The sequence below is a fragment of the Mesocricetus auratus genome, unplaced genomic scaffold (assembly GCF_017639785.1).
Source record: "Mesocricetus auratus isolate SY011 unplaced genomic scaffold, BCM_Maur_2.0 Super-Scaffold_100022, whole genome shotgun sequence".
In the NCBI taxonomy this organism is placed as follows: domain Eukaryota; kingdom Metazoa; phylum Chordata; class Mammalia; order Rodentia; family Cricetidae; genus Mesocricetus; species Mesocricetus auratus.
In genome coordinates, this window is record NW_024429203.1 from 16606572 (window position 1) to 16630258 (window position 23687).

Sequence of the window (23687 nt, forward strand, 5' to 3'; positions counted from 1 at the left end):
AGGCTCTAGTAATTGGGGGATATTAATTTTATTGCTAAACCTGACAAATATTTTACTCTCTCCTGTAGTGGGTAATTGCATCCCCAACAGCCTCTCCTTTGTGCTGCCAGATGGAAAGGATGTGTGTTTGCCATTTTCATTAATACAATTAGTACCTCAGCATCTTGTCTGCCCCCTCTCTGGTTGTGCACTGCCTGGGTGCTGGAGGAGGGTGAGGAGGAGGAGGAAGAGGAGGAGGAGGCCAGGCTGCCTTGGACTTAGGTGCTGGGGAGGCTGTGCCCAGGGGTTGGCAGAGAGCTGCTGAGAACCGCTGTTGAGAGTCAGCTAGCACAGCGCCTGGAGGCTGCCAAGCACTAACCCACAACAATAACACCACTGCTGCCACCAATGACAACTGTGTGGTTAGGGAGCAACAAATCATTATGCTGCCTAGAACTCCCTGGGGTGTCATCGCAGTCCCAGAAGGGCGTGCACTCGAGTGTGGGTGCCTCTGCCACCTTGGCTCCGGGATGGTCTGACTGTTGATGCCCCCGCTGCAGCTGGCCTCTGCTTGAGCTCTGCACACTTTTCAGTCCATGCAGCAGCTCTGTAAGGAGGGCCTGGGAACATGGTTGCTACTCTCCCTCCTTTGGGAAACGGTACAAGCACCACGCTCTTGCTGCCTGGGCCTCCGCATTGCAACCAGACCACACTCCTTCCTGCTTTCCCACTCCAAAGGCTGCTAACTGTTCTGAAGTTTTACTGTGCCCTTTTCTTCTTAGCCACCACAGGCTCGGCTGGTCAGAGAATCACTGTTAACACATTTCTTGGAGAGGTGGAGATGACAGCTGAAGCCATAGGGTACATGGACTTCAGTTTGTGCGTCAAGTCATAGGATGCCAAACAAAAAGGCTAGTGCCATGTGTGGATCAGCATACCTCCAGTTGTTGGTCAGGGGTACCCTAGAGACACCCCTCCTAATAATACAGACTATTATTATTGCTTTTGATTGCCATCCTGAGTCAGATGGTAAGATCTTGCTGTTAAAGGCAGCATAAAACATGGCCAGAGTACTGTAGTAAGTTTTGTTGTTGGCATCCAACTTACAAATAACAACATAGAGACTTCTTAATTATGAAAGCTAGGTCTTAGCTTAGGCTTGTTCCACTAGCTCTTATAACTTAAATTAACCCATTTATATCAATCTACACTTTGCCTTGTGGCTTTTTACATTTCTCTCATTCTGTAATCTGGGTTCCCCCCCTCCATGTCTTGTTTAGTCTCCTCTGTGCCTGAATTATCTCCTACTACTTCCTCTCTCAGCCTGGAAGTCCCGCCTATACTTCCTGCCTAGCTGTTGGCCATTCAGTTCTTTATTAAACCAATCACAGCAATATATCTTCACACAGTGTACAAATACCCCACAACACAGGACAATGAGAAATCAAGCTGATATTGACCAGGAAACTTCCTCTCTGAAGCAGCTTTGCCGGCTGTTGGAGTACAAAAGTCATCACAAATCTTACCGAGTTGTGAATTATAATGACAAGCATGACAAGATATGCTCCTGGGTGCCACAGTGGTGTGAATATTATGGGGCCAACCAACTGATTTGTGATTGGATATAAGGCCTGCTCTTCAGGAGGAAATTTGTGTCCGATACTGTAAATCTGCCTAGAAATCCATGGCTAGTATCCAGGGGTAAAACTATTACTATTATTTTGCTGAATGAGCATAGCATCAAACTAACCATCCACATTTGCATCTCTATATCAGTAGATTGGTTATTGCAGTTTCTTTGTGCAATGAATGGTCATTAGTGCAAAAACTCACAACTGCTCAAAATGTAGAGAATAAATGCCTGTCGAGTATTCAGCCACACGTAAGACCTCTAACTCACCCCTTCTCCCCACAAGGCTCAGAAAATACTGTGAAAAAGGAGGCAGGAAGATTGTAGGGAGCGGTAGAGTGAAATGATTCCTTTTGGACATGACAGGACTGCTATGCTCCTGAACTCACAGCAGTTGTAGTTGCTTATATAAGACCTGTTCAAAATCAAGCTGGTCAATACTCCAGCATGGACAGGGTAAGAACTGACAAGCCCCTCCCCTTAGTTGAGAAGCTACTGACACCTGATGGCTTCTGGGGGAGGAATAGTCAATTTTATTTAATGGTGCGGTCTCTGATAGGTAAACCATGTTCCAGTGTGTGGCCCTATATTCATGGGTTTATGAGTAACACAAATTGGAATCAGTGATCAGTGGGCTACTTAAAAAAATAGAGAAGAAATTCAGGGGGCAGGAGTTAGGGGAAGTATGTCTGAGTGGAAGTGCATCCAGGAGAGGATGGATATGATCAAATGCATGTATGAAATTCCCAAAATTTAATAATTACATATTTATCTTAAAAACCAGCAGAATAAAACCAGGTTTCCAAGAAAGCACACTCACAATCCACTGTCTATTTGCCGGTGCTGCCCATGCTATCACTGATACACTGGAGACTGATGGCTGCCCATGCTACCACTGATACACTGGAGACTGATGGCTGCCCATGCTATCACTGATACACTGGAGACTGATGGCTGCCCATGCTATCACTGATACACTGGAGACTGATGGCTGCCCATGCTATCACTGATACACTGGAGGCTGATGGCTGCCCATGCTATCACTGATACACTGGAGACTGATGGCTGCCCATGCTATCACTGATACACTGGAGACTGATGGCTGCCCATGCTATCACTGATACACTGGAGACTGATGGCTGCCCATGCTATCACTGATACACTGGAGGCTGATGGCTGCCCATGCTATCACTGATACACTGGAGACTGATGGCTGCCCATGCTATCACTGATACACTGGAGGCTGATGGCTGCCCATGCTATCACTGATACACTGGAGGCTGATGGCTGCCCATGCTATCACTGATACACTGGAGGCTGATGGCTGCCCATGCTATCACTGATACACTGGAGGCTGATGGCTGCCCATGCTATCACTGATACACTGGAGACTGATGGCTGCCCATGCTATCACTGATACACTGGAGACTGATGGCTGCCCATGCTATCACTGATACACTGGAGACTGATGGCTTAAATGACAGCTGTTTATGTCTAGCAGTTCCGGAGGTTGAAAGACCAAGATCCAGGTACTAGCTAACCCAGTGTCCCCAGAGAGGGCTGTTTTCCTGGTGTACAGACTACAGTCTTCTCCGTGTACTCTCCCATGGTGATGAGGTGACACAGAGCACAAGTCAGCTCTATTTGCTTTTGTTTTTGCTTTGAGACAAGGTCTCACTGTGAAGCCCACATCAGCCTGAAGCTCACTATGTAGCCCAGGCTGGCCTTAAACTTGTGAGTGATCCTCCTGTTTCTGCTTCCCAGTGTTGGGACTACAGGCATGGCTTACCAGGCTTCTATTCTGATAAGGTCTCCCCATGAGGGAATCACCCTCAGGGTTGAACTGCCTCTAAAGACCCCGAGCTAAAATGCCATCTCATGGGGAACAGGATTCAGTACATGGGGGGGGGGCAAACATAGGTGTTCCCATCTGTTCACAAACATCAGGAAGGTGGGTGCGTGGTGCCACTTTTTCAACTTGGCCACAGGCAGAGGCTGGACATCTGTCTCTCCCCTTTCTCTGACCTCTAAGTGCTGATTTGGGGACCAATAAAAAGGAGTCTTAGGGGCCTGGAGATATAGCTCAGTGGTCAAGAGAACTGACTACTCTTCCAGAGGACTCAGGTTTGATTCCCAGCACACACAAGCCAGCTCACAACCATCTATATATCCAATTCCAAAGGATCCATCCAACATTCTCTTCTGGCCCCTGTGTAGATGCACATATGTGCAGGCAAGTGAATACTCATATACACATATACATAAAGCAAATGAATAAACAAATACATATTAAAAGAAAAAGATTCTTCGAAGCCAGCTCTAGACATCCAAATCCTGCTCCTACAAGGAAGTCTGTCTTTCAGGGAACTGTAGTTGTTTTGGAGTAGGAAATGTCTTTTAAAATACTAATTTTGAAGTGGGCAGTGGTGGTACATGCCTTTAATCCCCACACCTGGGCAAAAGAAACATCCAGGCAGCAGAGGCAGACAGATCTCTGAGTTAGAGGCCAGCCTGGTCTACAGAGTGAGTTCCAGGACAGCCAGAGCTACGCAGTAAAAAACTAAAAACCAAACCAAAACACAAAAAACCAAAACCCAAAAAAACTCCCCAAAATACTAGTTTTAAATATTGTCATCATAATTGTTGAATGTTTGAGAGCAAAGTTTATCCTGACTTAAACATTATACTATGTTTACTTATCTTGAAAAATTACGTGATAGCCCATAACTATGTATAGTTTCATGTTTCTAGGGATAATTAAAAATAAGTTAAATAGCTGGGCATTGTAGCTCACACCCAAAATCCTAACAGTTTCAAGGCTGAGGCAGGAGAATTGCCATGAGTTCAAGGCTAGCCTGTGAGACACTGTTTCAAAAAACCAAAACAAATTTTCAAAACATAAAATAAACGATCCTCAGATATATCAGGCGGAAGGTGGCCACGGCCACCACACTGTGTTTCCAGAGGGATGTTAAATCCCTTTTCCTCATTTCAGGTTATTGTCTGATGTCATGTCCATGACTGACTTCCTTCCGGCACATGGTCCCACACCACTTCCTTCACTCGGAAGCTTCCCTTCACTATGGCTGGTCAGAACATCCATGGCAGAGACTGCCCTGCCTCTTCTGATCTCTGTCTGTGTAAACTGTGGTGTCTGCTACACATAAGGGTGGCAGGAGAGCATGCCTGCATCTTTGGCAAAAAAAAATGTCCTTATTCTGGATCCCACTTGGAACTGGCAACCCCATAGGAGTTTCCAAAGCAAAGGGTGAAAGCAAATTTTCACATATGTCACACATCACGTTGCTTCTAAAGTCTTCAGAGACAGCCTGCTTATCTATTCTTTTTCCTTTTCTAGATGGAACCATTTGCCTCCCCACTTCCCCCCAAGCAAAATAAAGTCTATTCAAAGTGGACAATTTTATTAGACTTTAAAGGAGAGACCCCAGAGCAGGCAAACTATAAATCTCAGCAGCCGCCTGGAGGAGGAGAAAAGAAAGAAAAAAAGCCCATACAGTTTGAGTTAAGCCGGCACGAAGGTTGGATAAGTGATGGACAAGGAGCCATATGGTGAGTAATCATTTGCTCTTTATGTTAGAAACTGTATCGTGACATGAACTTTGATGTTTTGGATCTTTACCGATATAAGTAAACCAACGCAATGTTCTCAAGCATTTTGAGTCACTCAGGGTATCTCTAGACTATCTTAGGGTAGGCTGAGGTATGAAGGGTAGCATACTTCTCTCTTTGCTACAAGAAGTTGTTTCTGATTATCTTTGGTGATAGGACTGATAGGAAAAAGATTTTGTTAAGCTACTACCCACATTCCAGCTTCCACAAAGTTAATGCATCCAGAATCAGTCATCAAAGATGCCTCTTGGAAGTGAATTTTCTACAAAGTTTGTGGAGGCTGAAAGAGTCACTAAGGAGACTAAGCAGAAATGTGGTTGGAATCTCAACTCTACCTGTGTGTAATCATCACTAAGTAGGATAGTCTGAGATCCCCTACGACGGTGGCCTTGAGTTACTACATTAGTAAAGGAGACTGGGTTGGGCTGGGATGATTCTAAGAGCTTCAGGTCATAATAGACCCCACTCTATGAATCGTGGAATCTATATAGGAGTCTCCTACTACTAAAAATTGGCTCAAAATATACATTCTGGGGCCAGAAATCACAAAAGAAATATAAATACCACTGATTTTAGACCAAAACTCCATCTTGAGCCTGTTTATTTTCCCACATGATGGGGTCTCTCTGAGTAGCCCTGGCTGTCCTGAAACTCACTCTGTAGACCAGGCTGGTCTCAAATTCAGAGATTCTTTTGCCTCTGCCTCCCAAGAGTAGGAATTCAAGGTGTGCACCACCACTGCCTGGTGGGACCTGCTTTTAAGAAGGATCCTTTCATTAGTCAACCAAGATGGCATTTCAGGTTTTATTTTTAGAATCAGTTCAACTTCCTTCTTTCTTTCTTTTCTTATTTTTTAAGCATGCGTGTTTTCTTTTCTCCCCTTTTACTGAAAAAAGATTTTTCCTTTCATAATATATCCTAATTATGGTTTCCACTGTCTACTTCTCTCCACTTCTCCTATCTAGATCCACTTCCTTCCTGTCTCTAATTAGAAAACAAACAGGCTTCTAAGGGATAATAATAAGATGAAATACAGTAAGATAAAGCAAAAGCTGGCACATCAAAATTGAACAAAACAAACAAAAGAGCCCAAGAGAAGGTACAAGAAGCAGAGACCCACTTGTGTGCACACTCAGGAATCCTATCAAAACAGTAAACTGGAAACCATATATATTTGCAAAGGACCTGGTGAGGGTTAGTGCAGGGCCTGTGAATGCTACCTCAGTCTGTGTGAGTCCATGTAAGCTTTTTTTTTTTAATTTAAAGGGCCTTATTTTCCTTGTGTCTTCCATCCCCTCTGACTTTTACACTCTCTCTTCTTCAGGGTTCCATGAGCTCTGAGGGGGAGGATTTTTATGGAGACATCCCACTTAGGGCTGAGTGTTCCAAGGTTTCTTACTCTTTTCATAAAGTCTGTCTGGGGTCTCTGTTTTGTTCTCATCTGCTGCAGGAGGAAGCTTCTCTGATGATGGCTGATCATTGCTCTCGTATATCTTAGAGGCAGGACATCATTGTAGATTAACGTGTTTGTGGCTGGAATGGTGTTTATGTTTCTCTTTTGGTGGCATCTAGACTATCTTCCTGTACCAAAGATGCTAGAACGTAGGAGTGAAGCTCTATGTAGGAACCAGCTTGACGTCTCCATGTTGAATGTCTTTAGCAATGGGGGCTTGGTGTCAGTTTGTGGAGAGCAACCTATAGTCTTGGCAACAGGCTAGGTTGTTTGGGGATTCTCATAGGACCCCTTTGACTAAGGACTCAATTAGATGTAACTGAATCCTGGGACTAGAATGTTCATTTGATGACAGGAGATATATAGTTGGGGCTCTGTCTCTCCCGTTATTTGGTTATTTCATTTAGATATCCTTCATATATGTATATATTTTAGGAAGATTCTACTGTATTAGACTGCAATGCTACCCCTCAAATGGCCATTAATTTTATCTGTCTTTCTCAGTCTTCCCATCCTTTTCCTCCTCTCCTCTTCCCCTCCCCACTTGGTCCTTTCATTCTATCCCCCATCCATCCATAACTATCTACTCTTTCCTCCTTTCCTAACAAGATCTCTCTGTCACCCCTTGTCCCTTACTGTATGTCTAAACTCTATGATTCTACAGGATGTAGCTCATCGTTGACTTAATAGCTAATATTCACATATAAGTGAATACATACTATATTTGTCTTTCTGGGTCTGGGATATCTCATTCAGAATGGCTTTTTAAATTTGATTTATTTTATGATAGATTTTATGATTTCATGTTTTCTCTCTCTTTTTTTTGTTTTTTTTCCAGATAGGATTTCTCTGTATTGCTTTGGAGGCTGTCCTGGAACTTGTTCTGTAGACCAGGCTGGCCTCAAACTCACAGAGATCCACCTGCCTCTGCCTCCTGAGTGCTGGGATTAAAGGTGTGCACCACCAATGCCCAACTGATTTCATGTTTTTAAGCAGATGAGTAATACTCAACTGTATAAATGTACCACATTTTCTTTACCTACTTTTCTGTTGAGGGACATCTAGGTTATTTCCAATTTCTGCCTATTATGAATGTAAGAGTAATAAACATGGTTGAACAAGTGTCTCTCTGAAAGGATGAAGTATCCTTTGGGTATATGCTCAAGCATTGTACAGCTGGATCTTGAGGAAGATCTATTTCCATCTTCCTGAAGAACTGCCACACTGATTTCCACAGTGACTGCACAAGTTTGCACTTTCACCAGCAATGGATGAGTACTCTTACTCTACATCCTCACCAGCACTTGTTTTATTGATCTTAGCCACTCTAACAGGTGTAGGGTGAAACCTCAAAGTAGTTTTAATTTGCATTTTCCAGGTGCCTAAAGATGTTGAACATTTCTTTCCTAAGGATGTTGAGCATTTCTTTAAGTGTTCCATAGGTATTTGAAATTTCTCTGTTGAGAATTCTGTATAGATATATACCCCCATTTTTAGATTGGCTTATTTGTTTTCTTGATATTTAGTTTTTTTTATTTCTTTATATACTTTGGGTATTAGCCCTCTACTGAATTTGTAGATGGTAAAAAATTATTTCCCATTCTGTAGGCTGCCACTTTGAATGACAGTGTCTTTTGTCATGCAGAAGCTTCTCAGATTCATGAGGTCCCATTTATTAATTGTTGATCTTAGTGCCTGTGCTATTTGCGTCTGTTCACAAAATCTTTTCATGTGCCAATGAGTTTAAGGCTTTTCTTTACTTTCTCTTTTATCTGGTTCAGTGCATCTGGTTTTATGCTGAGGTCTTTGGTTCATTTGCAGTTAGTTTTATACAGTGTGCTAAGTGTGTATCTATTTGGGTTCTTCTACATGCAGTTGTCCATTTTGACCAGCACCATTTTACTGGCGAAATTATCTTTTTTCCAGTGTGTGTATTTCTGGCTTCTTTTTTTTTTTTAAAACAAGGCATCCAGCTGGGCGGTGGTGGCACACGCCTTTAATCCCAGCACTCGGGAGGCAGAGGCAGGTGGATCTCTGTGAGTTCGAGGCCAGGCTGGACCGACAGCCTCCAAAACAATACAGAGAAACCCTGTCTTGTAAAATCAAAAACAAACAAACAAACAAAAAAACAAAAACAAAAAAACAAGGCATCCATACCTGTGTGGACTTAGGTCTGGGTCTTCAATTTGATTCCATTGATCAACATGTCTGCTTTTGTACCACTGCCATGCTATTTCTATTGCTATGGTTCTACAGTACAACTTAAAATTGGGGATGGTGATAATTTCTGCAGTTCTTGTATTATTTGGGATAGATTTAGCTATTTGTGTGTGTGTGTGTGTGTGTGTGTGTTTCTTTATGAAACTGAAATTTGTTCTTTCAAGGTCTGTGAAGAATTGTATTGGAATTTTGATGGGGATTGTGTTGAATCTGTATATTGGCTTTGGTAGGATGACCACACTTACTATGAGAAATCGTTCCATCATCTGATACCTTCTTCAATTTCTTTCTTCAGTGACTTGAAGTTATCATACATGATTTTCGCTTGCTTGATTAGAGTTATACCAAGATTTGTCCTTGTGGGTTTGGAAGCAATGGATGACCTGGAAGTAGATATTTAGGAAAATCACATTTCATTATGGCACTTTTCTAAGGTATGGTCTTCAGAATTTTTAAATGTATTGCAAATGAGCAGCCATAACCTCCTGTTGGAGATTTAGGGTGATTTTCATCTCAGATTCTGGTCTTACTTGTGTCTGTATGACTCTGTCCAATATCCCAAGGTCTCATTCTTTCCCATTAGTACAATTAGCTTATTGTGGGAAACTTAAGCTGGAGATTTTGAGGTATTTCCTCCCAACGGTGCGGATCTAATGCAGAACCTTCCCCATGCTAACCAAGTGCCTTATCGTTTAATTGTCATACTGTTTGCAGCCTGAGTCAGTCAGAGCTTATAAATGAAGCAGGTTTGGCCCTCTGTTCTCAATAGACCAATTAAACAAACAAGAAATAGAGAAAAGCAGAAAAAGGAAACCTATATAATTTATACATGGGGGAAAGGGGCAAGGATGGCCGGCAGCCCTCCTAGTCTGTCTTCGGGGCCCTGGCATGAGGTTTAAGTAGTGGAGCCAAGGTATGAATAGCTAAGTAGGCCCAGCCAGGTATGCCAGAACAGTTTAAAATCTATTTTCCTTCTAGGAGACAGTTTCTTCCTCTGGCTGGCATTAGGCTTCATTCTTTTCCTAGTATGAGATTCCTGGGAAAATTGTAATTTCTTGGGGATATTGTTTTTGTGGTCTGAATGCCAGAGAAAGGAACACAAGTATCTCTTCAGATTCTTTCTTTTAGACTGGATTTACCACCAGCTTTCCAGTCTTTCACTATTTTGTTTAAAAAATTTTTAACCCTGCAATTATTAAAACAAATTTTAGTCTTGACCCTCATTTATATCAGCTCAATGACCAAAGAAGATGGTTTCTTTTAAAGATATCATGGAGACTGCTGACTTCCTGTCAGATTCTGAGTTGTGCATTTAAGTCACTTGATATATTTTTTTCCCTCGTTTGCAGTCCTTAGAGCCATCAGAAGCCATCAGCTGACTATAGTCTCTACAATCACTATTGTTACCATGGCAACTAAGTACCATAGTCACTTTATTTCTGTTGCCCTCCACCTGAATTCGCTCCATGCTGCCACCAGTGATAGGCTGTCACTGTTATTTTACCGAGTACCTTGGGTTGACAGCGTTCTACTTTCTCCTGGTGAGGAGAGTGGCTGTGTACTTCTCAAATACATGAGAGCAACAAAATATCAGACTACTATTTTGAGAGTGTGTTTTCTTGAGCCCCTCCTGGTACCTATCCCTGCATCTATCTGCAGCCAGGAAGGCAACATATGGCACACTCAAATAGGGGTAATTGAGATGGATTTAATAAAGGAAATATTTATAAAGATGTAAGCAGGGGTGGCAGATTGAGTAATAGACTTTATTTTCTTTAAAGATTTATTTTATGTGTATAGATGTTTTGCTGATATGTATGTATGTATGTATATGTATTGTATGTATGTACCTGCTGCCCTTGGAGGCCAGAAGAGTACATCATATTCCCTGTAACTGGAGTTATAGACAATTATAAGCCACCATGTGTGAAATAAATTGGGTCCCCTGCAAGAGCAGAAAGTGCTCTTAAACACTAAGCCATCTTTCCAATCCCAACTGATTTAAACATATTTGTATGTTTTATTTCTGTGTGTGTGTATGTCTGTATGTATGTATGTATGCATGTATGTATGTATGTGTGTGTGTGTGAGAGTGCCTGTGGAGTTTAGAAGAGGACATTGGATCCTCTGGAATTGGAGTTACAAATGGTTGTAAGCTGCCTGGTGTAGATTCTGGAGGCAAACTGGCCCTCTAAAAGAACAGCAAGCTCTCTTTAACTCTTGAGCATCTCTCTGCATCCCCAGAACAATGGACTTTAATTCTTCAGATCTCTCTGCTTCCATACCCTCTCATGTCCTCAGTGTGGGTAGATTGTATCTTTTGTATTGGCCATAGGATTTTTTGAGGCCAAAGGTGGGTGGTGAGATGTGAGACCATGCTGTTTCTAATTTAAGGTCTAAGAGATACACAGGTAGATAATTCCTATTTTTATTTGAATGTAAAATGTTCTGCATGGGCTCTTGTTTTGAATACTTGTTCTTCAGTAGGTGGTCCTATCTTGGGAGGTTGTGGAACCCTTAGGAAGGGGGGACCAAGCTGGTGAAGTAGGTCATTAGCGGCGGGCCCCTGAAGATTACAGACAAGTACCTTATTCTGACTGCTCTGTTGCCTCGCCTTCCATGAAATGAGGAACCTTTCACACACTCACAAAGCCATGCACTCTGCCGTGCTTTCTCTGCTTTGAAATACTGAAATCTGAAACTGTGAGCTAAGACAAACATTTTCTCCCGTAAGTTTACTCCACATCAAGTAAATTGATGACAGTGATGAGAAAGAAAACTAACATAGCCCCTGCTTTGTGGTGATTTGACTTACAAATGGTCAACTGTACGATGGTGTGAAAGCGACACAGATTCAGCAGAAATTCCTATTTTCCCAGGCTAGCTCTTTGTGATACAATACAGCAGTCAGTTGCAGGTTCCTGTTGGTCACGCGATGATAGTGAGGTCAGTAACTGAGTCCCTGCAGCATACTGTGGTGCTTGCATTTTAATTTTTTCATAAGAGCAAGTTGTGAGCTATCCAACCTTTGACTGTAGAACAGGTTTTAGGATGATGATTTCCCTAACTTTAGGCTAATATGAGGCTTCTGAGCACATTTAAGGTAGGTGAATTGAACTGTGATGCTCAGTAGACTAGGGATATCAGGGTCATTCCATTTATGATATTTTCAACTTCGATGGATATATTGGACATAACCCATTGTAAGTCCAGGAACATCTGTACTCATTTGTGCTCATGAGACTCTGCCACAGTCATTAGAGAAATATGGCTGCCAAGGAGGATGAAAGACCTAGGAACAGAGTAACTCCGACCACACATTATGTACAGTGCAAAACGTGGTTGTTCTAGGTGTTAAAGCTTGAAGTAATGATGTCTAGCTGAGCTCATCTGACTCAAGCAAGCTCTAGTGGACCTGGACCTGGAGATTATAGAAACACACAGTGTCTTTGCAGTGTTAGTGTCACAATAACCTAATGAACCAGAGTAAACAAAGGGATGGGGCAGACAGTACAGACTGAGCTAAAAGACTGAGGGGGAGAAGTTTCTAGGACATAGAGAGAGTAGTTATAGGAAAGGATGCTTGGACAGAGTTATGGCCTTTGTTGATAGATGCTGGATCCATAGAAACCAGAGTCATAGCCAACAGAACAATCAACACCACCTTGCCCCCTGCTTTCCAAGGACTCCATTAGTACAGCTCACCTCTTCATAGCAACTGAGGCAGGATGAAGATTTGGAAGGGAAAATAGAAAACATTTAATGATCTTTGCATTTCTGGAAATGCCTGTTTTGCTTTCATGGTTATGAGATAGTTTGGTGGGGTGCAGATTCCTGGCTGGAGGTGATTCTTTGCAGAAATGTGAAGGAATTTCCAGTGGACTAGGGAGATGTTGTCAAAGCAGTCTTTTTTTTTTTCAAGACAGAGTTTCTCTATGTAGCCCCAGTTGCCCTGGAACTCAATCTGTAGACCAGGCTGACCTGGGACTCAGAGATCTGCCCGCTTACCTCCCCTCCCCCCGGCCTGTTTACTTGGCTTTTGTGTGTAAACCATTAATTTTTCTCTATCCCTGGAAACAAGCACGATTTTCTTTTTGCCTTAGTCAGATTTCACTAATTTATAGCATGTTACTTGCAGTGGATCTGCATTTATCCATTATTCTAGACAATTTATAGAGGCGACTCTGCAACTATTTCTTGAATTATTCATTTAGAAAACTCACACTTCTCTTTGTTGTGCATGTGTGTTATACATGGCATGTGCGTGCCATGACACACATGTGGAGGTCAAAGGACAGCATCTGAGAGTCAGTTCTCTCCTTCCACTGCCCGGGTCAGAGGGGTTGAACCCGGGCTGTCAGGCTTTGTGGCAAGTGCCGTTGCCCACTCAGCCATCTCACCAGCCCTCCATAATGTATCCTCTTCCATTTTTCTGTTCTTCAATTTTTTTCTTTTTTATTGCTGTTATTGTGTGTGTGGGGGGGTATGGGCTCATAAGTAAAGGGACTCCTGGAGGCCAGACATGTTGGATCCCCCTGAGGCTAGAGTTACAGGTGGTGGTAGTGGGCCCCATGATGTAGGCACTGGGAACTGAACTGGGGTCCCCTGGAAAAGCGCCAGGACACGCTTGGCCACTGAACCATCTTTCACCTCCCTTCTCAAAATGTAGATTTTTAAAAAATCCTCTCCCTTCTTTCTTCCCCTTGTTCCCTTAGGTTAGCTTTTCAGGAAAGGGCCTTTTGACAACGGTGTGTGTGTGTGTGTGTGTGTGTGTACTGTATTACCTGTAAGTGCCTGGAAAAGAACATAGGATCTCCTGGAGCTGGAATCACAGGTGGTTGTGAGCCACTTAAAGTAGTTGCTGGGAAGCAAAGTGGTCCCCTACAAGAAGAGTGAGTGCCTTTATCACTGCACCATCTCTCCTGCCCAGGGACACCATAGTATCTCCTCTGGGGAGGAAGGGAGCTGGGAAGCATCTGTACAGAGCTCTTGAATGAGCTCACTTTCTCTGGGTGTGGTTGTCTGAATGAAACAGGTTCATAGGAAATGGCATAATTTGAAAGGATTAGGACATGTGGCCTTGTTGGAGGACATGAGTCACTGGGGATGGGCTTGGAGGTTCCCAATGTCCCAGTCAGGCCTGGTGGCTCTCTCTCCCTGCTGCCTGTGGATTGGGATATAGAACTCACAGCTATTCTCTGGCACCATGACTGCCCACATGCCACCATGCTTCCTGCCATGATGACAATCAACTAAACGACTAAACTGTTTAGCCAGTCCCAGTGAAATGTTTTCCTTTCCAAGAGTTGCTATTGTCATACTGTCTCTTCACAGCAGTAGAAACCCTAATGAAGACACTGGGCATGGCCTTCCTGTCTTTATAAGGTCTGCATCTTGTCCCCTAGTTCAGAGATCATGCTACTCTTGGGATTGTAAACTCCTGCTGTCTGTCAGGGCAAGGAGTAAACACAGGAAAAAGAGTCAAGGAGCAGAACTGGCTTTCCAACAGCCTCGATTATCCATTTCTAAAAATGGCCATCCCCTCCCCCGCCTTTTACTTCTTGCTCTGACACCTGACACCTACTAGTCCCTTTTGTGAACTTTGTGGCACAAACTGTTTCTCAGACTTCCCCACCAAGGGTCTGAGATTCAGGCGTCCCTGTTCTGCTAGATAAATCTGGTTTCCTGCTTTCAGAAAGTGTTGGTGTTGTTCTTTTTTCTGTTGTGCAAACCAGGCTTAGCTTTTAAAATAATGACATTTATGGAGGACAGAGAATTAGGTGCACATGCTCAATTGTCTATCTCAATGTGCAAGTTAAAACAAAATCTGCTATTTTGAGTTTCATTTAAGTTAATCACAGTCTTACTGGGACTCAGAAATTGCTATTTGCTATAGACTTCAATATTAAGAATTATTAACCAGGTGCACAGAATTGTTGTCACATGACTGAGAATGCTGTGGTGACAATAGCTGTTACAGAGACAAACATGGCTGGAAGCAGTTATTTGTCAATTCTTGGTATAAAAGGACAAAGAAGTTGGAATTACTAAAACTTGCTTAGGAAAGGGTTCTCCTGGAGCTGAAGTTTGGGCATCTGAAGGTCCTGGCGGATGGCTGAGTGTTGCAAACTGGATGTACGTGCTTTCTAGGCTGAGCTGCTGCTGGTGGTGGCACTGTCAGGCACAGGAAGCAAACAGGAAGCAGATGGGAGGTATGCATAGCCCCTGTGGCCTTGTAGTCTCTTCTGAGGGCGTCTTATTGTCAGAGCCTAGAAGAGGTCCAGCAAGCAAAGGAGACATGTGGTGTGCAGAGAGCAGCCCCTGCGTCACAGAGCCAGTGACAGTGGCCTTGAAGCTGAGAAGATGGCTTACTAAATCTGGACACTCAGGATTTTCATGCATTTTGCCTCCCTACAAAACCAATTCTCATACTCCCCCAACCCCCCCCCCCGCAAGACAAGGAGACACAAAGCCCAGCGACATCTGTACTCACATAGGGGAATGGAGTCTCATGGTTTATTACTGGGAAATACTGATGACATATCAAATCCAGTTGGAGCTCCATCTAAACATTTTGTTTCTAAGCATCTTGGGCCAGGGAGATGGCTCAGTAGGTAGGGGCACTTGCCACCAAACCTGATGACTTGAGTTCAATGTCTGGAGCCCTATATTGTGGAGGGAGAAAACTAACTCCCACAGGTTGTCCTCTGACCTCTACTCAGCAGTGTGAGGCACACACACACACACACACACACACACACACACACACACACCTTTTTAAAAAGTAAAAAAAAAAGAACAAAAAAAGGGCTTGTCACAGTCACTTTTCTATTGCTCACAAAACACCATGGCCAAGGCAACTTAATTTGGGGCTCATGGTTGCAGAGGGTTAGAATCCATGACTATCATGGTAAAGAACATGGCAGCAGCTGGGCAGGCATGGTGCTGAAGCAGTAGCTGAGGGCTTACGTCTTTTTTTTTTTTGCGAGACTGAGTTTCTCTGTGGCTTTGGAGGCTGCCCTAGAACTAGCTCTTGTAGACCAGGCTGTTCTCGAACTCACAGAGACCCACCTGCCTCTGCCTCCCAAGTGCTGAGATTAAAGGCGTGCGCCACCACCCATCTAGGGCTTACATCTTGATCCACAAGTATGACGCAGAGAGCTCTAACAGGAATGGTGTGGGCTTTTAAAACCTCAGTGCCTGTTCCTGGCGACACACCTCCTCCAACAAGGCCACACCTCCTACTCCTTTCCAAATAGTTCCACCAGTTGGGGACCACGCACTCAAATATAAGAGCCTGTGAGGGCCATTGTTTTCCTCCTCAGTTGGTTCAGTTTAGGATTAGGAGGATGTTATGTTGGTGTGGCAGTTTGAATAAGAAAGGTCTCCACAGGCTTATATACTTGAATACTTAGTCACCAGAAAGCGGCACTCTTTGGGGCGGGGTTTAAGAGGCATGGCCTTGTTGGAGGAAGTGTGTCACTGGGAATGAGTTTTGAGGTTTCAAAAGCCCATGCCAGGCCCAGCCTTTCTTTCTCCGTCTGTTTGTGGAGCAGGATGTATCTCTCAGCTACTTTTCCAGCACCACACCTGCCTGCTGCCATGTTTTCTGCTATGATGATAATGGATTAAGCTTCTGAAATTGTAAGCAAGTCCCCCCAATTAAAGGCTTCCTTTTATGAGATGCCTTGGTCATGGTGTCTCTTCACAGCAATTGAACAGTGACTCATACAGCTGGCTTCCTTAAAGCCCCCCTAGTATGCTCATCATAAATTTTGTCAAAAGTTTGGCAACTCTCATCCTGAAGAACAGTATAAATGAGTTCTTGTTCATGACATCAATTTATGGGAAATTAAACTTTTTTCCAGGCTGTACATGAAAATTTGTATGGCACCTCTCTGTTGTGGGATGATCTTTTTGTACACTATGAAAATGTGTCTTTACCAAGGCACCTTCTGATTGGTTTAATAAAGAGATTAACAGCCAATAGCTAGGCAGGAAAAGCTAGGAGGGACTTCCGGGGAGAGACAGGAACTTTGGCTACAAGAAAGATGGGATTCACTAGTGAGGTGTGGAGCAGGTCAGCCATACAGTATGAAGGAGAGGTAATGAGCCATGTGGCAGAATGTAGATTAATATTAATGGGTTAATTTAAGTTTTTAGAGCTAGTTGGGAACAAGCCTAAGCTAAAGTCAAGCTTTCATACTTAGTAAGAAGTCTCTGTGTCATTATTTGGGTGTTGGCAGTCTGAAGAAAGTCTGGATACACCTCTCCCTTCCTTTTCCCCCTTTCTCTCTTTCTTGGAAGCATAGTTCATTAAGCAAACCACAAGGGAGGTGTGATCTGTGTTCTCTCTCTCTCTCTTTTTTTTTTTTTTTGGTTTTATGAGACAGGGTTTCTCTGTATTGTTTTGGAGGCTGTTGGTCCAGCCTGGCCTCAAACTCACAGAGATCCGCCTGCCTCTGCCTCCAGAGTGCTGGGATTAAAGGCGTGTGCCACCACCGCCTGGCATGTGTTCTCCTTTTTGATAGTGAGTTTCTTTCCTTTTTAAAAAGTTTATTTTTATGTGTATTAATCTTTTGTTTGCCTGTATGCATATCCACCATGTTTATGCTTGATGTTACAGAAGCCAGAAGAGGCTATTAGAGGCCCTCAAAATGGACTTATAGATTATTGGGAGCTGCCATATGGGTGCTGGGAACTGAACCTGTGTCTTTTGCAAGAACATGAGGTTCTCTTACCCACTGAGCCACCATAAATCTGTGTTTCATTTAGCTGAGGCTGGCCTTGAACTTACGATATTGCTAAGGACGACTTTGAACTCCTGATCATCCTGCCTTAGCCTCCCCAGTTCTGGCTTACAGGCATGCCTCATTGTACCTGGTTTGAATTGATATTTCCTTGCTAGGGAGCCTTAACATCATTTCTCCATATGTTCACTAGATTTAAATCTCCTTTTTCTGTTCTTTCATTTTGCCCAGTTTTCTATTTTTTCTTCTTATTGACTTGTAGGCATTTTTACCACTTTTTATTTCCTGAAACATATTTGAAGTATATAGATAAGAATGGAAGTTATAACAATTCATGTTCCCACCACCCAGACTCGCTCATTATTGCTCAACACCATTTTAGTTAATTTGGTAGGCTGTCCTCCAATTGACATTCTGCCTGCTTCAGCCTTTGTGAGTGCTGGAAATACAGGTGTATGGCACTATAACCAGCTTATTTCATTTTATTTTAAAAAAAGAAATAAAACAGGGGCTACAGAGATTACTTGCCTGTAAGAGCAAGTACTTCTCTTGCTGAAGGCCAGAGCTGGATTCCCAGCTCTCATGTTGGGTGTCTCAGAACTGCCTATAACTCCAGATCTAGGAGATCTGATGAACGGCTCTAGCCTTTGTGGGTACCTACACTCATGTGCACATAACCCTCACCCATACATACACACAATTAAAAATAATAAATCTTTTAAAAAAGAGAAACAAAACACTTTATATGTGTGCTTCTGTGATCTGCTCGTATCCTGATTTCTCTTGTTCCTCTGCTACCATAATCAATGCCACAAGTTTAGTATTCATTCTTTCCATGTAGTCTTTATTCATGTAGTTTGTATTCTGTACACTAGTTTTTTTGTTAATTTTATGCAGTTTGAATTGAAAATATCTCTTCTCATTCTGTTGTTGTTGTTGTTTTTTACCTTGCTTATGGCGTTTCCTTTTTTAATATATGAAAGTCAAATTTTCATATGATCACATTTATCAAATATTTCTGTATGGCTTGTGCTTTTTTTCTGTTTCCTTCACCCCTGCCTCTCCTCTCTGTGCTCATTTTGTGAATGCATGTCTCATCTTTTAGGGAATGTCCATGTTTTCTTAGGAAAAGTCCTGACTTACTATGTCTTGTTCATCCTCTGCCAACTTCAGTCCTGTGTTTCCCAGGTGGTGGATCCAGGCAGGCTGTGGCTGGCTGTGTTTCTGTGCACACCCAGATCTAGTTGCTGTCTTTAGCTGATGGTTCATATCTTTGCACATTTTGCTTTCTATCTCCATATCTCCTTTCTATTCCGTTGCCTAGGACTTATAGCACAGGAGTTTCCAGTCTGCTATAGATTACTGAAAATGTTTAAAATGAGGAAATTTGTGTTAACAAGTCGAAGTCCAATGATTTTAGTTTTCTTCAGTATGTTGTTAACATAATCACTAAACAAACAGACATGGTATGTTTCTTTTGTCCCTACTTCCTGCTTGGTCAGTTTTATCTGAAATGTAGTTCTCCCTTGGAACTGCATGACATTCATAACACTAAATTCATGGGGTTTCCACCTTTAAACTATAGACATTTGGACTGGATAATTTTTTTATGGTGGTGGTGCATCTAACCCGAGTGTTGTACAATGTTCAGAAAGCATTCTGGGCGTCTACCTCAGATATTTATAACCCTCTTCCTCCCTGCCCTGAGATGTTATAAAGAAAATGTCTCAGATATTGATAGATGTCTCTTGAAGTAGGAAATCACCCCTGGTTGAGTCTGACTATCTTAGTTCATTTTCTTTTTTTAGAACATCTGATATGCACTAATAAAGGAGTGTATTTAGCTCATAGTTCTGAAGGCTGGCATCAAGTAGCACTAAGGAGAAAAGAAGGACCCTGTCCTCATGAACTTGTTAATTCTAATTACTTCTCAAAGGTTTTATGATCAAATCTTATGATCCAGGCAATTAGGGATTTGATGTTTCAATAGGGGTTGGTTGCAATTCAATCTATAGCATTATCACTATTTGGAATTTTTGGAATTCTAATGACTAGTCAACTAACCACTCATCTAACCAACCAACCAGCCACAGACCAATCAATCACAGCCCAATCAACCACAGACTGACCAACCACAGATTGACTAACCATAGACCAACCAACTACAGTCCAACCAACCACAGACCAGCCAACAACATCCCACATTTGTTTTTTTTAAATGTTACAAATCAAGTTGATTTGATAGAAAATAATGGGTTAACTAAGAGGAATTAAGTAGCAGAACCTTTTTTCAGTTTTCTTAAGGATAGAAAAAGTAGCCAGGCAGTGGTGGCGCACGCCTTTAATCCCAGCACTCGGGAGGCAGAGGCAGGCGGATCTCTGTGAGTTCGAGGCTGGGCTGGACTGACAGCCTCCAAAACAATACAGAGAAACCCTGTCTCGTAAAAACCAAAAAAAAAAAAAAAAAAAAAAAAAAAAAAGAAAGAAGAAAAAGTGCATGCTATAATATGAACAGAGGCAGAATCGCAGCAACAGTTTAGGAGCTTATCCTGGTTAATTTCTGTTTCAGAGATACAGTGACTAAGCTCCATATCACACTACAAAAGAACAGGGCTCTCTAGGGTGTTCTGGATTTTATTTATTGGAAAGGTGGCTCCATTTGTTCAGGTACACTGCCAGTAATATTTAATGAAAAATTCATGTTGATAGCCTTTGAACTTCTTTCTACAGCGCATACTTTGTGTGTCTTAGCTAGGGTTTCTTTGCTGTGAAGACACACCATGACTGCAGAACCTCTTATAAAGGAAAACGTTTAATTGGGGCTGGCTTACAGTTTAGAGGTTTAGTCCATTTTCATCATGGTGGAAGGTGTGGTAGCACACAGGCAGACATGGTGCTGGAGAGGAAGCTGAGAGTTCTACATCTGGATTGGCAGGCGGCAGGAAGAGTGTGTGTCACTGGGCCTGGCTTGTGTACTTGAAACCTCAAAACCCTCCCCCAGTGACACACTTCCTCCAATAAGGCCACACCTACTCCAACAAGGCCACACCTCCTAATAGTGCCACTCCCTATGAACCTGTGGGTGCTGATTTCTTGCACAACATACAATGTTTCTAAATAATTTAAGTTCCTCCCCTTTACATGGTTCTTCTTTTTCTTTTTTTTAAGCTCAAGTCTTATTGAGCCTCTCCTGTGTTTGCAACTTTAATAAGTACCATCAGCAGCACAATTTATGTGGCAGGTGTCTTACTTTCCTTTCTGCTGCTGGGATACAATACCAACAAAAATTAACTTTGGCACAAGAGAGGGTTTGTTTTAACTCACAGTCCCAGGATGCAGTTCACCATGACAGGGAAGGCAGGGTGGCAGAAACAGCTGGTCACATGACGTCCATAATCACCAGCAGACGGATGGATGCTGCACGCTTACTACTCAGCTTGTTTTCTGCGCTCTTAAAACCATTTATTTTAAAATTATGTGTAGATGTGTGCCTCTGAGTTGGAATGTGCACAGGAGTACATGTGCCTGCAAAGGTCAGAAAAGGGTCTGGGATCCCCTGGAGCTAGAGCTGGCTGGAGTAACGGTTGTGAGCTGCCTGATGTGGGTGCTAGGAACTAAACTCAGGTCTTCTATAAGAGCTGTATGTGCTCTAAGCCTTCTCCCCAGCCTCATTCTCTCCACTCATACAGTCCAGTACCCAAACCTAATTGAATGGTCCTGCCTAGAGTGGATATGTGTTTTACATCAATTAGTGCAATTAAGACAAACCCCTACAGATATACTCACAAGCCAGCCAAATCTAGACAGTCCCTTACTGAGACTCTCTTCTAGGTGATTATAGATTGTGTCAAGTTGACAATTTTAAAAAATCATGGGAGAGAAGGGGGGAAGAGGACATGAAGGATCAGGAAGACTGAGTCAGGGGAGGAATAGAGGAGAGTAAGAAAACTGATGCCTTAATAGAGGGAGCCATTATAGGCTTAAAGAGAAATCTGGAACTAGGGAAATGTCCAGAGATCCACAAGGATGACTCCCACTAAGAATCTAGGCAGTAGTGGAGAGGCTGCCTTTGATGTCCTTCCCTGATAATGAGATTGATGACTACCTTAATTGCCATCATACAGCTTTCATCCAGTAGCTGATGGAAGCAGAAGCAGGCACCCACAGCTATGTACTGAACCATACTCCTGGAATCCAGTTGTAGAGAGGGAGGAGAGATGAGCAAAGGAGTCAAGACTGTGCTGGAGAAACCTACAGAAACAGCTGACCTGACCAAGTGGGAGCTCACAGACCCCAGCCAGACAGTTGGGGAACCAGCATTGAACCCAACCAAACCCTCTGAATGTGGGTGCCAGTTAGGAGGCTTGGGCAGTCTATGGGACCTCTAGCAATGGAACCAGTATTTATCCCTAGCATAAAATGGACTTTGGGAGCCCATTCCCTATGGAGGGATACTATTTCAGCCCAGATACACAGAAAGCAGCCTACACCCTCACCCAAATGATGTGACAGACTTTGATGATCCCCCATAGAAGGCCTCACTATCCTTGGGGAGTGGTCCTGAGAAAATAAAAAAAGCCTTTGGTTTTTAATTGACTGAAAAAAAAATCATGGAAGCCTACCCAAATTTCTATATGTTAACCTTTCACCTATTATCTTAGCATTTTCCTTTTATTCTTACCACTTCTCTAAGATATACTGGGTGATGTTTAGAACCAACAAGATAAACTGAAAAAGGAAGGTGTGGTAATTTGACTGCAATTGCCCCCCTCCATCTCATAAGGAGTGGCACTATTAGGAGATGTGGTTGTGTTGGAATGAGTATGGAGGAAGTGTGTCACTGTGGGGGCGGGCTTTGAGGTTTCCTATACTCAGGGTACCTTCCAGTGTCTCAGTCTACTTCCTGTTGCCTGAAAGGACTCTCAGCTACTACCTACATGCCACTGTGCTCCCTGCCATAATGTACTGAAACTGAGCCCCCTCAATTAAGTATTTTCCTTATGAGAGTTGCTGAGGTCATGGCATCCTTTCACAGTAGTAGAAACCCTAAGATTTTTCAAAAGTCAAAAGGGTTTTACTTTATTATTTATTTATTTATTAAAGCTATTCCAAGAGAAGGTCTCTTTCATTGCCTGAGTAAAGACCTGAACTGAGATGGTATCTGGTAAAAAGCATTCCGCAGAGATTCAGGGAACAACACACACAAAATCCCTAAGATGAAAGCAAGCCTAGAATGTCTGAGGAAGATGCTGATGTCAGTGTGTCTGGATCCCAGTGAATAAACAAAGTGGGGCTGGAAATAAGCAGATCTGCAAAGGCCTTTGTGGACTATTATGGTGTTTTCAGCTAGTACTCTCGGTGTAATGAGAAGCCATTGAGGGTCTAAGCAGAGGGACATTTCATAGGGCCGGAGGTTTTGGGGGTGGATGCATGTGTAATTTTGTGTACACATTTGACTGGGTTAAGGAATGCCCAGACAGCTCATCCAAACATATTTATGGTTTTTTCTAGTGGTGCTCAGCATGTAAATCAGCAAGCATACTAAGGGAGGTAGGTATATCCTCACCACAGGGCCTCCACAGAATGAAAGTGCAAAGGAAGAGTGAATTCTCTCTCATAGAGCTGGGGTAATCCATCTTCTTTTGGCCTTAGACACCAGAGCTCCTGGGCTGAGACCTTTGGAACTCCAGGACTTACAGCACAGGCACTTTCCTGATGTCAGGCCTTTGACCTTGGACTAATTACATTAATTACACCTGGTTCTCTTCAGTCTTCAGATTCTGACTGAATTAGATGACTGGATTTCCTGATTCTCCTTCTTACTAATGGCATACCCTTCTGAGACTCTGTAATTAAATCATTGTGTGTGTGTGTGTGTGTGTGTGTGTGTGTGTGTGTGTGTGTAGAGAATTCGAAGACAGAGTAGAAGCAGAGAGATTAGTTAGATATTGCAGACAAGAGTTTTATTGAAATTTGGTTTCAATTCTTGAAAATCTTAAAAGAAAAAATAAGATGTTCCAGTTTT

At 42.8% G+C, this 23687-nt stretch overlaps 1 long non-coding RNA gene across 1 annotated transcript in view; it reads left to right on the top strand.

The window, feature by feature from the left end:
- LOC121133500 overlaps positions 1 to 9295 on the top strand; it is a 30308-nt gene extending 21013 nt beyond the window's left edge. Inside the window, exons 2-3 of the long non-coding RNA XR_005870352.1 lie at positions 4968 to 5179; positions 9208 to 9295. This is a non-coding gene — a long non-coding RNA (uncharacterized LOC121133500). The remainder of the gene's footprint in view (positions 1 to 4967; positions 5180 to 9207) is intronic.
- The last annotated feature ends 14392 nt before the right edge of the window (positions 9296 to 23687 follow it).